Source organism: Jaculus jaculus, chromosome 7 (genome assembly GCF_020740685.1).
Source record: "Jaculus jaculus isolate mJacJac1 chromosome 7, mJacJac1.mat.Y.cur, whole genome shotgun sequence".
NCBI classification, from domain to species: domain Eukaryota; kingdom Metazoa; phylum Chordata; class Mammalia; order Rodentia; family Dipodidae; genus Jaculus; species Jaculus jaculus.
The window spans coordinates 63013915-63026947 of NC_059108.1; positions in this window are offsets into that span (position 1 = coordinate 63013915).

Here is a 13033-nt window from a genome sequence, read left to right on the forward strand (position 1 = left end):
CTGCCTGCAGGGCCCCAACCAGGAAACAGAAATATCACCTAGGAAAGACACATGGGCCCAAGCTGTACTCTAGTTACCCAGAAATTTCTAACTTTGCAGCCTGACCACAGCAACAGATGCTGGATGGTCATTATCTCAGATATTAACAACTCAAATAATAATGAATTAGCTACTAAGTTAACTTTGCAGAGGTCTCCAGGGGAAGACTTGATCATTGATAACAAGACTCAGTAGGGAGAGGAACACAAATTCCAGTAGTGAGACAAAAAAAACAACAATAAGATCAGTTGGTTTTAAGATTCTATATCTACTTTTGTTCCACCTTCCTGATGGAACCACCCTTAGATCCCCAACTACTGAGGATGTACACACAAAGGGAGTAGACCTGAGCTCCTGGTTCATTTCCCACTTCCCAGTTCCCTGGTCACAGTACCACTGCTTCTGGCTTGTGGCAGCATGGAACCTGCATATGTGCTGCATAAGCAGGCCTTTTGTTCCACCTTCCTGATTAACCTACTGCTGAATCCCCAGTGCCCAGATCTCCTGCTCTGGAAGATACATGAGCAGAATGAGTAGGCCACGGCTCTCAGTTCAGTTCCCACCTGAAGGATCCCTGCTCTTACTAACCCTGGTGCTGGCTTGGCATGGCTTGGACCCTGTGTGTATGCTGTAGATGCAGGCCTATTGCTCTGACTTTCTGATCGACTGGCCCTTGGGTCCCCAACTTCCTGTTCCCCTGATCAGAGGGTACATGGGCCACTGTGTGAGCTCTGCTCCAGGTTCCCCAGCTTCCTGGTTTGTGGTTCCCCTGTGCTGAAGACAGCATGTAAGGACAGTGAGTAGGCCTGAGCTCACTGTTCTCCACCTTGCAGTTCCCCCAGGTACCTTTTATGCACTTGTAACTTCTACAATCTGCAATTATAGCCTGATCCTACTCAAATCTGGTACACATTTAAAACAACATTTACTGAAGATCCTAAAATGACAAATACTTGGTTTCTCCTCAATAAAATAAGACTTTTACCCCAGATCTGTAGACCAAAATGCCCCCTCCCACCAAAAAAAAATAACCAAAGTCAAAAACAGAGAGATCTCCACCAAGGATTCCTAGTCTCACAATGGAAGCCTCCAACAAAAACATCACAAATTGAATCCCAAAATGAAAACACAATAAACTATGTGACCATGATCAAGAGAAATACTGAACTGAAAGTAAACCATCAAAAAAACAGTATTCACATAAATGAAAGTACACAGAATTATCTCTTAGAGCACAAATAAGAGATAAAAGAATTGAATGTGAGTCAACAAATAGAGCTCTCAATATCTAGATGATTAAGCTTAATGAAAACATGATCAAATGTAAGAATGAATTCCAAGAAGCATCATGATAATCAGACCTCAAACTGAAATCATACCTCAAAATAGAGATGGACTCAGTGAAAATCAAAACAGAAAACAAAATCAAATAGAGCTTTCAAAAACCTCTCTAGTATCCCTCACTAACAACATCACTCATGTGGAGGACAGAGCCACTGAGCTGGAAGATAAGACAGAAGAAATTGATCAGGAGTCCAAAAATTTGGCTACATTTAAAAAAATCAAGTGAACAGAATATGAGGCAACTGTGGGATATCCTAAAACTACCAACCATCTGGATTACGGGTATACCAGAAGGGTATCCAAGCCAAAAGCATAGAGCACATATTCAACAAAATTATTGAAAAAAAATTTCCAGTCTGCAAAAGAGAGGTTCACCCAGATACAAGAAACTCATAGAACACCAAACTGACAGGAGCAAAGAAGAAACTCTCCAGGGCACATCATAATTAAAACTCTTAACAATGAAACAAAGAGTACTAAAAGCAGCAAAAGAGAAACAACTCACTACATACAAAGGCAATTCCATCAAAATTACCTCAGATTTCTCAAAGGACACCCTGAAAGCCAGAAGGACCTGGGATGGAACACTTCCAAGTCTAAAAACTTTGGTTACCAACCCCAACTACTCTACCCAACAAACGTATGCCTCGTATTAGGTATTGAAAGGAAAAAATTACATGAAAAAATTCAGCTGTATGATTATATGCTGACAAAGCCAAACCTACAGAGAATAATTCAGGGAATATTCTATACAGAATCTCAAAAGACTAAAAGAAGATCACAATAACCAAAACTAGACCAGGCTCAAAAACTTACAAAGCCCAAGAAAGGACAAAACCCCATTAAGCATCCCATCATATCAGGGACTAAACTGAACCTCACAGTTATAACCTCAAATATTAATGGTTTTAACTCACCCATCAAAAAATACAACTTAACAGGGTTAATCAAAAAAATGGACCTTTCTCTCTCCTTTCTTTAAGAAACCCACCTGGGCTGGAGAGATGGCTTAGCAGTTAAGCGTTTGCCTGTGAAGCCTAAGGACCCCAGTTCGAGGCTCAATTCCCCAGGACCCACATTAGCCAGATGCACATGGGGGCGCATGCATCTGGAGTTCATTTGCAGTGGCTGGAAGCCCTGGAGCACCCATTCCCTTTCTATCTGTCTCTTTCTCTCCCTCTCTCTCTGTCACTCTCAAATAAAGAAATAAAAATGACAAAAAAATATTTTAAAAAAAGAAACCCACCTCACTACTAAAGGCAGACACCTCCTCATGGTTAAAAGATGGAAAATGATATTCCAAGAAAATGAAAATAAGAAACAAGCAGGTGTTGCTATATCAATATCTGATAGAATATACTTCATACCAAAACTGATCATAATGCTCAAAGAAGGCCACTGCTTACTCATCAAGAGAATGATCCAAAATGAGGACACAACAATCATAAATCTATATGTACCAAACACAGGTGCACCTCTGTTTATGAAACAAAACCTATGTAACAACAAAACAGAAAGAAACGCCAACACCATCATAGTTGGAGACATGAAGACTCCACTATAATCAATAGACAGATCAACTAAGCAGAAAATCAATGGAAATAATAGAGCTCAATAACACCATAGGTCAACTAGACTTAGTGGGCATATACAGAGCATTCTACCCCAATTCTACAGAATATAAATTTTTCTTAGCAGCCCATGGAACCTTCTCCAAAATAGATCATATATTGGGCCATAAAGCATTCCTACATAAACTCTGGAAAATTGACATAACTTCCTGCAACATATCAGATCACAATGCTTCAAAGCTAGAAACTGACAAGAGGCACATCAGAAATTCCCTTAGCTCCTGGAGACTGAACAACAGACCTTCAAACAATGAGTGGATTGTGGAAGAAATCAAAAAGAAAATATAAATTTCTAGAACTGAATGATAATGAAAACACAACTCACCAAAGCTCTTGAGACACAATGAAGGCAGTCCTAAGGGGAAAATTTATAGCATGAAATGACTTCATAACAAAGACAGAGAGATCCTGAATTATAACTTAACCATCCACCTAAAGGTGTTGGAAAAGCAAGAAGAATCCAACCTTAAGAGCACTAGGCAGAAATAAATAATGAAGATCATAACAGAAATTAATGAATTGGAAATTAAGAAAATTGATGAGACAACAAGCTGGTTCTTTGAAAAATAAAGGTTGATAAACCCTTGACCAATTTGATCAAATGAAAAAAAAATAGAAATCTCAAATTATCAAAATAAGAAATGAAAACTGAGCATTCACAACAGACATCAATGAAATTGAAAGAATCATTAGAACATATTTCCAAACACCCTACTCCATAAAAATGAATAATCTGAAAGAAGTGGATGAATTCCTAGACACTAAACTCAGCACAGATTAATCTCCTATCTAATAATATCTATCTAAACCTATCTAAAATCCATTGAGATTGAAAAGAAAGTTCAAGAACAGATGGCTTCTCATCCAAATTCTATCAAACTTTCATTGGAGAACTGAAGCCAATTTTTTTCAAAGTTTTCCACATAATTGGAGAACAAGGAATGCTCCCCAACTTCTTTTAAGAAGCTAACATCACCCTAATACCAAAAACATACAGACATATAACAAGAAAAGAAACTACAGGCCTATATTCCTGAAGACCTTAGATGGAAAGATCCTGAACAAAATACTTGCAAACCAAATTCAACAACACATCAAAAGCATTATTGACATTGATCAAGCAGCATTCACATCAGGGATACAGGGGTGGTTCATCATGTGGAAACTGGCCAACATAATAAACTTAATTATAAGAACCACACAAACATTTCAATAGAAGCAGAGAAGGCCTTTGACAAATATGACATTACTTCATAATCAAAATGCTGGAGAGAACTGGAATGTAGTGTTTATATCTTAACACCATAAAGGCCATATATGAAACACCTAAAGCCCAAATAATACTTAATGGGAAAAGACTCAAGGAGCTTCCTTTGAGATCAGGAACAAGACAGGAATGCTCACTCTCACCACTGCTTGTCAACATAGCACTAGAATTCCTAGCCCAAACAATAACACAAGAGAAAGAGATAAAAGGGACACTAATTGGAAAAGAAGAACTAAATTTAACTCTAGTTGCAGATGACATGATCTTATACATAAGTGACCCAAAAGTCTCCACATCAAAACTTCTAAAGGTGATTAATTCCCTCTGCAAAGTGGCAGGATTCAAAAATCAGTAGCTTTTCTATGTGCAAAGGACAAATACACAGAAACAGAAATCAGCAAGGCTGTTCCATTTTCATTAGCCACACACACACACAAAATCAAATACCTTGGAATAACACTAACCAAGTATGTATGTGAATGACCTATATAATGGAAACATAAAAACACTCAAGAAAGAAATTGAGGAAGACTTGAGATGGAAAGACCTCCCAAACTCCTGGAAAGACAGGATTAATATTGTAAAAATAGTACATCTACGAAAAGTAATATGCAGATTAAAAAAAATACCAATAAAAATCCCAGAATTATTCTTCCCAGAGATAGAAAAGATCTCTAAATTTATATGAAATGGCAACAGACCTTGGATATCCAAACAAATCCTCAGCAAAAGGTATCACCATACCTGCTCTAAAGGTATACTACAAAGACTCCTGTGGAATGGGGGCAGAGAGGAGGGAAAGATGCCACCAACACATGAAGTATTCATATGAAATATATTTTTAATTAAATTTAAAAAATAAAAATAAATTAATTAAATATCAGGTGGGCTGAAAGATGCCTTAGTTGTTAAAATGATTGCCTGTAAAACCTAATAACCCCAATTCAATTTCCCAGTGCCCATGTAAAGCCATGTGAAAAAAAGGTGTGCATTTATCAGGAGTTCATTTGCTATGGTACTCCACTGTTCTCACCTTCTATAGTTTTTTCCTTCTTCTGTTATTTTCTTCTCCATGATTTTTCCTTTCTCTTTTCCTCTCCCATAGAACATAGACTGGCATGGTTGTTGCATGGTTTTAGAGGCTCAGCTGCCTTAGAGTTGAGATATTTCTATGTTCTCTGATTTCATATATTTATTCCTCTCTATTCAGTCTACCTTTAAACAAAAATTCCATCTCTTCTTATTATTTTGTCCCTCTACAGTTCTCCCTTTTATTTACATACCCTCCTTTACTTCATATCTATCAACCTAATATAAATCACTAGTTTCACATCACTTTCATTCTTTTTCCTTCCCCTCATGCCCACAATAACTGATATATCAGTAGTTCTAATCCTGTAAGTATCCATTTATTCCTTAAAACAATTGGCACTATCTTCCAGAATGAATTTAACTCTCCAGAAAAGACTAAAGAGAGAGTTTGGTGACATGAAGACGAGTCTAACAGTGGAAAACTTGAATTATACTGCAACCTATTCCTTCCTGAACATTGCAAAGTTCTCCACTGAAAGAAGGATGGAATATCAAGGGTTGAAGACCAAGTAGAGGAGTTAGTATATTTACTCAAAGATTCACTCAAATAATATTTTTTAAAGGGACCATGAAATAACAAACAGAAAATTCTGCAAGAGAGGACCAAATCACATATAATGGCAAGATCTATCTGTGTAACTGCTGATTTTTTATTTAAAAAATTGAAAAGAGGGGCTGGAGAGATGGCTTAGTGGGTAAGTGCTTGAGCATGAAACCTAAGGACCACATTTCAAGGCTCAATTCCACAGTACCCATGTAAGCCAGATGCGTAAGGTGGCACATGCATCTGGAGTTAGTTTGTAGTGGCTGGAAGCACTGATGAGCCCATTTCTCTCTGTCTCTCTCTTTCTCTCTCTCTCTTTTCCTCTTTCTCTCTTCCTGTTGCTCTCAAATAAATAAATAAATAAATTGAAAGAAGAAAATTTGAAAAAATTAAGAGGTTTGCTATGTATTTCAAGTGTGGAAAAACTACAGCTGCCACATCTAAGAACAGCTGCCACATCTAAGAACACTGCAGATAATTAGAAAACCTAGGTATCAAATCAGCTCAGGATGCAAAAATCACTACATTGTAATACAAGCAACACAAAGAATCAAGACAATAAAATCCCTCCCTAAATTATAAATCCACCAGAAATGACTCTCACTATTTCAGATGAAATGCCTGACAAAGATGTAAAAAAAAAAAAAAAAAAAAAAAAAAAAAGATTATATCTATACTCAAAGGAATCAAAGTAGAAAATAAACTCCCAAAAGAGATCACAGGATACAAGCTAATGAAATAAGGAGGTCAGGCTGGAGAGATGGCTTAGCAGTTAAGCGCTTGCCTGTGAAGCCTAAGGACCCCGGTTCAAGACTCGATTCCCCAGGACCCACGTTAGCCAGATGCACCAGGGGGAGCACGTGTCTGGAGTTCGTTTGCAGTGGTTGGAGGCCCTGACATGCCCATTCTCTCTCTATCTCTATCTGCCTCTTTCTCTCTCTGTCACCTTTAAATTAATAAATAAAAATAAACCAAAAAAAATTTAAAAAAAGAAATAAGGTGTTTATTATAAGACATGAGTAAGGAAATAGAAATACTGGAAAAAAGAAAACAGAAATACTGGTACTGAAAACACAGTAAGGCAGATAAAATCTCTGTGGAAAGTCTCACCAGTTGAATGGATAAAGGGGAGAACAGAATATCTGAACTTGAAGACAAAGAGAAAGACAAGCTAGGAAGGTATGCATGTGAATTTCAAGATATTCAGGACACCATGCAAAGATCAACCATAAGAATTTAGAGTATAGTAGGAGGAGAAGAACAATATCACTCCAAAGGCATAGTAAGCATTTTCAACAAAAATCATAGAAGAAAATTGAGAAAGAAATGCCGAGGCAGATACAGGAAGCTTTTTGAATACCAAATAGAGAAAAACATGGAAAGATCTCTTCTCACCATGTTATAGCTAAAGTTCTAAACATGCAAACCAAAGAAAATATATTGAAAGCAGTTAGAGAGAAAAAGCAAGTCATCAATAAATGCAAGCCCATCAGTATAACAGAGATTGCTCAACATAAATTTAAAAAGCCAGAAGGGGTTTGAATGATGCATTTCAAGTTCTAAAAGATAACAACTGCCAACCAAGATTACTTTATCCTCAAAGATAACTATCCAAATTGATGGAAAAACATAGACATTCCACAATAAAAACAAGCTAAAGGAATTTACAACAACAAATCCAGTTCTACAGAAAATATTTGAAAGAATTCTTCATACTGAAAACAAAGTAAGACACACACATGAGGAAAGAGGAAAAATAAACCATAATCAAATTACAGTTAAAACAAAAGAATAAAGCTAAAACAGGAAACACTACAAAATAAGAAGAATGATGATAATAAATATACACATTTAGATAATAACTCTTAATATCAATGGCCTCAATGTCCCTACCAAAAGACACAGACTTGCAGACTAGATTAAAAGGCAGGATCCTGCTGTTTGTTGCCTCCAGGAAACTCATCTCTCAATAAAAGAGAGACATCATCTTAGGGTGAAAGGATGGAAAATGGTATTGTAAGCAAATGAGCCTAAGAAACAAGCAGGTGTTGTTATCCTAATACCTGTCAGGATAAACTTCAAACCAACATTAGTGAGGAAAGATAAAGAAAGTCACTTTATACTGATTTAAAAAACACTCCAGCAGGAGGACATTATAATTCTGACCATATATACACCTAACATGTGGCCCCCAATTTCATCACACAAACACTTTTTGACTTAAGGTCACAGATAACACCAAACACAATTGTGGTAGGTGACTTCAATACCCCATCCTCATCAATGGACAGATCATCTTGGGAAAATGTAAATAGAAAGACATCTGGATTAAATGATGTCATAGAACAAATGGACCCAAGAGATAACACAGAACATTCCATTCAACTGTTGCAGAATATACATTTTTCTCAGCAGCATATGGAATATTCTTTAAAATAGACCATATATTAGGGCCCAACGCAAATCTTGACAAATACAGGAAAACTTAAATAATCCCTTGTACTCTATCTGACTACAATGGGATGAAACTACAAATCAGCAACAAGGGAAACTATAGAGCATATGAAAATTCATGGAGACTAAACAGTACACTATTGAATGATGAATGGACCATTCAAAAATCCAAAAGCAAATTAATAAATTCAGAGAATCAAATGATAATGAGAATAAAACATACCAAAACCTTTGGTATTGGAAAAGACTTTATGAATATAACCCCAATTGCTCAGGAAATAAAACCACAAAACAATTGCTGGGACATTATGAAATTACAAAGCTTTTGTACAGCAAAGGATACTGTGAATAAAGAAAAGAGGCAACCTATAAAATGGGAGAAAAATCTTTGCCAGCTATACATCTGACAGAGGATTAATACCTAGGATATACAAAAAACTCAGAAAGCTAAACAATAAGAAATCAAATATCCCAATTAAACAATGAGCTAAGGAACTAAGTAGAGAGTTCTCAAAAGAAGAAATACAGATGCCATATAAACATCTTTTTAAAAAAGGGTTCTACATCCTTAGCCATCAGAGAAATTCAAATTAAAACTACTTTCCTATTACATTCCACTCCTGTGAGAATGGCTTTTATCAAGAAAACAACTGACAGGGCTGGAGAGATGGCTTAGCGGTTAAGCGCTTGCCTGTGAAGCCTAAGGACCCCGGTTCAAGGCTCGATTCCCCAGGACCCACGTTAGCCAGATGCACAAGGGGGCACATGCATCTGGAGTTCGTTTGCAGTGGCTAGAGGCCCTGGCGCACCCATTCTCTCTCCCTCTCTCTGCCTCTCTCTCTCTCTTTCTCTCTGTGTCTGTCTCTCTCAAATAAATAAATAAAAATTAAAAAGAAATTAAAAAAAAAAACAACTGACAATAAATGTTGGTTGCCCTGGCCAGCGGGGAGTTGAACAAGGACTCGGGGAGAAGCCATCCTGAATGGGGGAGGCAAACAGACACAAGAAGGAGACCAAGCTAGGTATTTCTCAAGGTCTCGAAGTTTATTTTTACACATAGGTTTTTATAGGGTTGTAGGGGGAAGGAATCATAACCAGGCCAGAGATCACAGGGTTACTGGTTAAATGTAATTTCTTTGTTTCTTCATCAATTACCGGCAGCACCAGGAGAGCCTGTCACCCAGGCACAACAGCTCCTTCATTTCTGGTAATAGATCATTAGATGAGGAAACAGAAACTTTACTTGCTATATGGTGGTTTCTGTCAACATGGCCGAGGTTTGGTTCATAGTTCCCAACATCTTCTCCCTTCTTTTATACAAAAAGAGGGGGAGGCCCACTTTGCAGCGGTGGGCATTAACCAACTGGGGGAGTAGGGACCTGACTCCTCCCGTGGGATGTCTTTTTCCCACAATTTTTGGCCCTTGGTACCTTTTGGGGAGGGGAGGCAGGGCCTATGTAGCCAGAGAGTGAGGCACGGCCTTAATGATAACAGTTATGGTACCAACCTCCATGTAAGTCAGGTTTTTCTCTCAGGGAATTCAGAAGTGGTCAGAAAGGGACCTTCCCTTGTGGTGCTTTGCCTCACACCCATGTTGGTGCCCATATCACACTCACTTTATTGTGTGCTGATATGCATAGGTCTGAATCCTATGCAGCTCCCGTAGGAGGGGTAGCTATTAGGCCATGACAAGTATACCGCATTGATAGCAGAGGTGTAGAGGACAGGAGTATAGTAAATGAGTACAGAATGTAAGATCAAGGGAGAGTGACAGCTGTAGGTGGTAGGTCTTCAGTGGCAATGCCTCAATCCGCCAGCTCCAGTCTGTGATAATGAATCTGCAAAGGCTGCATCTTAATAGCAACAATCTGTTGTCATATAAAAGACATGATTTTATTTATAATAACAGGTCCGATTGTGAGTAGGAGGATTAAAATAAGTAGAGGTCCTATTACTGATGGCAACCAGGAGAGGAAGGGGGAATTGGTCCAAAATCGAGGGGGGGGGGACCATATCGAGAATGCAAATCTTGAGTAAGTTTTTGTAAATTTCTTATGTTTTCCTCGATGACTCTGGATTCATTGACATAAAAACAGTACTCTTCTTTGAGAGCCATACATGTTCCTATGTTTTCAGCTGTAAGGAGGTCAAGAGCACCTTGATTCTGTAGAGTGACCTTGGCTAGGGAGGTGATCTGTTTCTGGAGGGATTCAAGACTCTTAGTGGTGGAATCAATCATCTGTTGTAGTTTTTCAGAAAATTCGCTGGCAGAATATAAGGAGTGCCCCACTGCTCCACCTGCCACCCCTGCAGAAATAATTGATGTGGTCAGGCTTATACCTACCACTAGTGGAAGGAAGGCTACTCTCTTATGAGTGGTGTGGAAGAGCCAGGCAAATTCATCGGGGCTGTACATGGTGAGTTGGGGGACCACAGCTACCAGGATACAGGGTCCCAGGGTGGTGCTATTAATGTGAGTAAACAGGGTTTCTTTGCACCAGAAATAAATCAGTGGTGTGGGGGGATATAAGTTCCATAGTTACAGAGGTGTTTTCTGTGCAAGTTAAGTCAGTAGGTAATGATTCATTAGTGAGGAAATGTTTTTTATATGGTGAGAGAGTAGTGGCTCTGGGGAGATAGGAAGAGTGGTCTTATAGTGAGATTGGTTAAAGGAAAGGCTGAGGGTAGAGAAGGCATTTAGGGGAGTTTCAGCAAGGATTGGACGTGAAAGGGAGGTACAAAGCAAGCAAGAAGAGGCATTTAACTGGGAGGCATTAAGTAGATTGGCAGCATATTGAAGATATATTGGCCAAGAGTCCCATTTTACCTTGTCATGATTTTGGAGGGCAGAGTGGAGGTTTTGTTCATTTTCTAAAATTATTTGATTTACTTGATCCTTGGAGTCTGCAGGGACTAATTGTCTGGAGATATATATATATATTTCCCATAGGGTAGGAGGACCAATCATCATTATAGAGTTTGCCTGCGACTCTCTTTTCCCAGTGCTCATGCCAAGGGTCAGAGATAACACGGATGAGCTCTTTTCCTTGGAGGAGGAGAATACCCTTTTTACCATAAACTTTATGTATTCTGCAGCTCCAATATCTACAACCTCCATAGGTGGATACATAATCTAAACAACTGTCCTTATTGTCATAAGAAAAGCAGGCATAAGAACTATATGTAGCAATTGTTTTGGGAGTGATTTTAAAGGTGAGGGCTGACTGGCATCCTGTAAGAGGGCAGTGCCCTGAACCAATAAGGGTGGTGGAATCCTGGTTGATGGGGCCCTTCTTTACTTGAAATTCCCATTGAATGATGGTAGCAGTAGTTAAGGGGGTGATAGGCAACAAAGAGCAGAGGAGCAGTAGATGTCAGGGGTAGACTGTTTTCATCTTGAATCTTGAGTACTGGAAACCTGGAAGACAAAAGAGGAAGTTGCCTCAGGAACAGGGTGTTCTTGGGCATGTTTTACTGAGAATTTATAGGTTTGTTGACTTGTTTAACTAAATGTTCTGGTAGCCATCTTGCAGCATCATTTTGAGTATCAAACACACAAACTGACCCACAGCCCCAAATGAGTACTGGGTCTAGGCCATTCCATTTTAAAGTTAAAGGATCTTTCCACATAGCTTTGGTGAAGGTATGTTTTGTGTTTGTGTGCCAAAAGCAATCAGCAGCTGACTTTCCTTGAGCACCAAGGGTTAAAAAGTTTAAGACAAACAAAGCATGATGAAGAATGTTTTTGGGGAGCCTTTTATGAGATATAAGTCCCCCATTTTTAACTTTTGGAGGGTATGTTTAATAGTTTGATGGGCTCACTCAACAATTCCTTGACCCTGGAGATTGTATGGTATGCCTATAATATGTTTAATTTGTAATTGATGACAGAAATTTTGGAATTTATTTCCAATATATCCAGGACCATTAACAGTTTTAATAATTTGGGGCTTTCCCATGACACCAAGGCAATTGAGTACATGAGCAATGACATTTTTTGAAGCTTCTCCAGCATGGAGGCTGGCAAAGATGAATCCACTAAAGGTAGCCACAATAACATGGAGGTACTTAAGATTACCAAATGAGGGAACATGTGTTACATCTATTTGCCAGATCTCATTGGGAATTAAACCTCTAGGATTTATGACTAAGTGGGGAACAGGTAGGAGGGTGACACAGTTTGTGCATTGTTTGACTATCTGGTGAGCTTGTTCCCTAGTTATTTTAAAAAGAAGACACAAGGTTTGAGCATTAAGGTGATATACAGAGTGAGCTGCTTTGGCCTGGGCCACAGGAGAAAGTCCCTTTGTGTCAGGATGGCCTTTGCTAGCATTTTCCAATCATTTACTGAAAGCCAATTATCATTAAGGGCCTCCAGTAGGGTCATGGTAAAGAGAGCAGTAGGTCCATAAAAGGAAACAGCACTTTTTAAATCCTTGATATGTTTAAATTTTAAATGGTGACACTGCTGGGGCTTAATAACAATACTTTTGTTCCTGTCTGCTTCGCTATCATCATTTGAATCAGTGGATTGTTTAGAGTGCTTATCTCCTTCAGAGCCTTCCTCCCCTGAATCTGTTTTTGCCCCGCTTGACTCAAGTGGTGAATAGGTTAAAGAATTTGATCCTGCTTTCACTTGGGTGTGTGTTATTGGAAACGCAT